This window comes from Oreochromis aureus, linkage group 16, assembly GCF_013358895.1.
Source record: "Oreochromis aureus strain Israel breed Guangdong linkage group 16, ZZ_aureus, whole genome shotgun sequence".
Classification (NCBI taxonomy): Eukaryota; Metazoa; Chordata; class Actinopteri; order Cichliformes; family Cichlidae; genus Oreochromis; species Oreochromis aureus.
The window spans coordinates 14662963-14668787 of NC_052957.1; positions in this window are offsets into that span (position 1 = coordinate 14662963).

Genomic DNA, 5825 nt, shown 5'->3' on the forward strand with positions numbered 1-5825 from the left:
CTCTTCTTGGTTGCTGTGGTTATTATTATATTTACATGCTTCCAGCTCCCGTTTTTGCTCCGTGACAGCTCGGACTTTTCCTTTCTCTCCCTCCCTCGCTCACAGACACATAACGTGTATGGCAGTCCATTCTCCCTGCAGCACGGACTACACTGCCCATGAGCAGTGTTGGGGAGTAACGGAATACATGTACCGCCGTTACGTATTCAGAATACAAAATATGAGTAACTGTATTCCGTTACAGTTACCGTTTAAAAGGTGGTATTCAGAATACAGTTACTTTGTTGAAATAAATGGAATACACGGGTACTTCCCTGTTTCATATTGTCGCGGTCAGGATTGTTTGGGTTTGTTTGACAGCTACGTTCTGTTGTTCCAGGCGGCAGCGTTACGGTTGCCATGGTTACAGGGTGACGCGCTCTCTCTCTGCGTGTTTCCTGGGTGAGAGAGCGCTTTTTGTTGTTGTTGTTGTGCTAAGCTAAAGGCAGAATGCTACAGGCATAGCTCTAAAGCATGTAGCCTCATGGGCAGTGTAGTCCGTGCTGCAGGAGAATGGACTGCCATACACGTTATGTGTCTGTGAGCGAGGGAGGAGAGAAAGGAAAAGTCCGAGCTGTCACGGAGCAAAAACGGGAGCTGGAAGCATGTAAATATAATAATAACCACAGCAACCAAGAAGAGTGCCTGAGGAGCCCAGCTGTAAGTAAGCTATTAAGACTCAACTGTACACTGTGTTCGTGTTTTCCTCCGGAAAAATAAGTTCCGTTGGAGAAGCCTTTCAACGCCTCTCTCTGTCTCCCGCAAGCAAAGTTGACCCAGACAACAAAGTAAAGCTAGTTTTCGGCTACCAGCCCGACACGAACCCGACGTATTAGCCAGAGGTCCCTTTACTACGTTTCGGAGCCGCGGACCTTCAGTAACAGTAATAAATCACAGCAATAGGACATTCATGTAGTTGTAAACAGCATGATAATATATTAAGTATTCCAAAGTATTCAGAATACGTTACTCTCATTGAGTAACGTAACGGAATACGTTACAGAATACATTTTGGGGCATGTATTCAGTATTCTGTAGTGGAATACATTTTAAAAGTAACCTTCCCAACACTGCCCATGAGGCTACATGCTTTAGAGCTATGCCTGTAGCATTCTGCCTTTTAGCTTAGCACAACAACAACAACAAAAAGCGCTCTCTCACCCAGGAAACACGCAGAGAGAGAGCGTCACCCTGTAACCATGGCAACCGTAACGCTGCCGCCTGGAACAACAGAACGTAGCTGTCAAACAAACCCAAACAATCCTGACCCGCGACAATATGAAACAGGGAAGTACCGCCGTGTATTCCATTTATTTCAACAAAGTAACTGTATTCTGAATACCACCTTTTTAAACGGTAACTGTAACGGAATACAGTTACTCATATTTTGTATTCTGAATACGTAACGGCGGTACATGTATTCCGTTACTCCCCAACACTGTGTACATGTTATTGCAATGCTGTTAACTGCTGTCTCCTATCTTTTTTAGTCCATTGTAAAATGTTGTTATTTATCAGCATGAAAACATCTAATTTGTTGGATAAGAGATGCTTAAATGACACTATAATGGCACTCCTCCAATCACAGAGTATGGATAAAAGCTCTCGACTCTCTCTCAGGTTGATTGTGATCACTGATGTGAATTAGGGTGGAAACACATGGCAAAATTTGAATAGTATCTAAAAGATTCTTTGAACTTAAACAGATGAAAGGTAATAGATGTATAATTATGTGTACCCAGGGTTCAGGATGATAGTTGTTGTTCCATTAGAGCAAAATTTATTTATAGCCTTGACTCATGTTGCTGTTAAATCTTAGAGTTGGGATCTGCTGTCATTTACATTCACTGAAACTTCTTTCATTCTCTAAGGAAAAAAAATTCCTTCTTCTTCTGTGATAAATCAAACCTGCTAACGATGTGGGGAAATTCGCAATTCCTCAGTGCCGCATTTGAGCCAAATTGGACACTTTTGAACGTGTCAGCATCTGGCAATCCCCGATTGTTAATTAGATATCATGTTAAACTGTCATTCCCTGTTTGCCTGACTTATTTAATTTGCTCCATCCCAAGTGCTCTGTTCCCCCTTATCTCCAGGAAACAGTTGGGCTGAAGCCATCTCTCCACTGGCTCTCATTTAGGCTGCTGCAGTCCTGTTGACTTCACACATGGAGCAATCCTTTTGTGCCGTTTCTTAGAGGCTGTGATACCACAGGTCTGTCCTGTCAGACTTTAGACAGGCATTTAATTAAAAGACCACTGCTTAGTTGTTTTTCACTGTCTTGCATTGAGCCGTATCACTTTCCCTTCAATTGGTCAAGTGGTATTTAAGGAAAAAACGTCTGGTGTTTCATCTTTTTTAAATGCAGCTCCAGTTTCATTAATATTGCTAAACCTTTCAGCCCATTCGGATCAGTTTTTGGACCGAATCTATGATTATCACATTCAAATGTAAATTGAGAGCATTACCATTATTAAACAGTGCTCTCAATCGTCTGTACTCTGTTGCAAAGTTGTGATACTTATCAGCACGAAAATGTTTAATTGTTTAGATAACAGATGCCTAGATGTTGCCGTAATTGCACTTCTCCAATCACTGAGCGCAGATAAAAGCCCTCGACTCACTCTGAAGTTGTTTGTGATCACAGATTGAAAATAAGGCCACGAGATTTAAAGCACATTTAAGTGATTCTTGAAGTGAATGTAGTAGATTAAATGAGAGTGCCAGGAGAAACACTTATGCAGATTAATTTATAGAAGTGCACAAACAGCCAATTAAGAACAACAATAAAATGCCTGCTGACACACCATTTTCCCCAGTGTTCAATTACTTGGACTGAAGTTATTGCATCGCTTACAAATGGCTGATGTATATGTTGCACAGAAGTTAAAATAGTCTTGAAACCTGAGAAAGGTTTTCAGCCTGTTCAGCATCATGATGTATGTACACTCATGGCCACTTTTTTAGGTATACTTGTTCTGCTAACAACTGCTAATTAATTTAAATAACCAACCAGCCGATCACATGGTAGCAACTCAGTGGATTATGTACATATTTGGGATGCGATAGAGAGGACGATTTACATCAAGGATGTGCAGCTGACAAATCTGCAGCAACTGCAAATCTGCAGCTGTCATGTCAATACCGACAAAAAATGTACCCAATTAAATGGCAGATGAGTGTATAAACCAATCTACACTCTATATTGCCAGATATTGGCAATATAGTGTCCAGTGGCAGCATTGCTTTACTTTGTGGGCAGCAACTGAGTTGCTGGCATTCTCCATCGCTTTCAGTTTGTTATAATACCACTAACAGTTGACTGTGGAATATTTAGCAAGGAAATTTCAGCTGGACAGGCAGCATCCTATCCTGGTTCCTTACTGGAATTCGCTGAGCTCCTGAGAGGGATCCATTCTTTCACAAATGTTTGTAGAAGCACTCTGCATGCATAGGTGCTTGATTTTACGCACCCGTGGCTGTGGAAGTCACTGGAACAGCTGACTTCAATGATTTGTTTGGGTGGGTTAAAACTTTTGGCAATATAGTGTATGCTATCTGCCTTGATTTGACATCACTACTACAAAAGTAACAAATAATAACCAATAGAGTAAACACATCTCTTTCCTAAGACTACAGAACCTAAAAAGATCTGCCTGTTTTTAAATATTGCATTTTATTATTTTAAGACAATGTTGGAAGGATTCAGAAAGAATATATAAATCTTCAGTGTTACACCAAGACAGACCCAGGTAACACATATCAACCACCTTTGTGCACACACAAAGCAGTAGATACCTTCATTAAGTATGGAAATAAGTAGGGATAAAATGTAGAAATCAATCAACACGAGCAACAGTTGTGTGATGCGTAAAATTAACTGGTTCACTGATTTCCTACATGTGATTGTTGTCTTCTTTTTTGATTGATTAGCAATTTTAACAGCCTCATGAAAGGTTAATGTACTGTATTGCTGTGTTGTTGGTGTTTGATCATGCTGACCTTCTCGTTTAAAAGCAGAAAAGCCACTTTATTTACATATGGCGCTGGCTCTATGGCTAAATACAACACTTTCACTCCTCCTCTGGAAACTCTGGTCCTCTATGCTTTGTTGTGAATGAAACTCTTAGTGAAATGTCTCCCAATGCTGTTTTTGTGGATTGTTCTGGATCTCCCATAAGCCTTCATTGAATCCCTTCCTTTTGTTGGGTTTCCCATATCGTTCTCTGATATTCATAAAGTTATAACTGCATTCCTTTATCATACAGTACATTTAGTCGTTTGCTGTTGTTACATTTTTTACATTGTCATGTGTTTATTTTATTTCATCTTGAGTCCGAGTATCATAAGAAACAATGAAACATACTCTAAAATTCACATTCGCCCATTTAAAAATAAATCCTAACATTAACTAAAAGGCAGTTGTGTACAACGCAGTTCAATTCAACATGAAATAATCTGAGTAGTGAGTGAAATTTACTGAAGATTGTGTTGTTATTGTTTGAGTGGCAGCTGCCCCCTTATTAGAGTCACTTATTAATTCTGCTGGCCCACTCACACGCTCATTTCCATAACAGGAATCTTTGAAGGATGTGATGCCTATTATCTCTAGACCTAAACATGGAAGTAAAGGTCAGGAGCTAGCAACATTAATTCAGTTATGAAGGGCTTGAAAGGAAAGAAGTCCACCGATCTTCTCCCTGTTCTGCACGTGATGCTGTGGCGGGACATAAACATGGTTTAAGAATCACGCAGGCAACGGTCACATATTTAACAGCCAGCTCTCAGATTACATTCCAGTGTCCTGGCTGCTCAAAACTGAATCTCAAAGTGTCAGTTGCCTTCTGTCAAACCTGTTCAACCTGCCAGTAATCAGTGCCTGCATTCAAAGGCTAATGCAACGTGACAGTTGTCAAATCGATGCACCATGTCACCCACCGCATCTTTCCAGAAGACACAGCCTTACAGCTCACAGCTACATATCTGTGGCATCCCTGTAGAAATTGGATCTGTTCAGCGTTGTGCACGGACATGGAAAAAGAGGTTTCTGACCATTGTCTTGTGACCAGCTTTTAGAATGACTGATATTTTACATAGAATTTTGGTTTAATGTACTGAAAATGCAAAAAATCTATTTTGTACACTTTTTAATGGCATATATTTATATTAACATATTACAAGGACTTTATGAAGCGGTGACAGACAAAGGAGTTGTAACCAAAGGCAAGCTTTTTATATTTTTTAATGAAAAACCTCTAAATATCCCAGTTTAAATAATGACATGGATCTTACAGTTTTTTTTTTCATGTTATCTGTGGTTGATGGATAATTTTGATTTAAAGTTGTTACATTTTGTGGGCTTTGTGTTAACACCTTTTTCCTCTTATTGGTGGAGCATCACTGGTTGAATATAACACTCACACCCTGGAACTGTGGAAATTCACAACTGGCGTTTTCATGTAATCAAATTAACTCATCGCTGAAGGGTTGTAATCTGAAACACGTTGGAGCTTTTTAGGATAAATGTGACCACGCCATGAGAATAAAGACATTTTAAATTTTATTTGTAAAGAGACTGCCTTTGGGTTCATTGTAGTTTTAGCTCACATGCATCCCTCCCAAAATGATTTTGAATTATTTTACAAAAATAATTTGAATCCTCAAAGCATGCTGTGGCGGGGCGTGGTCTGCGGCGCCGCTGCGGGGAGGCTGACACACCTGAGCTGCATCAGCAGTTATGCCTCACCTGCTTAAGAAGAATGAGTGTGTGTGTGTGGCTGACAGCT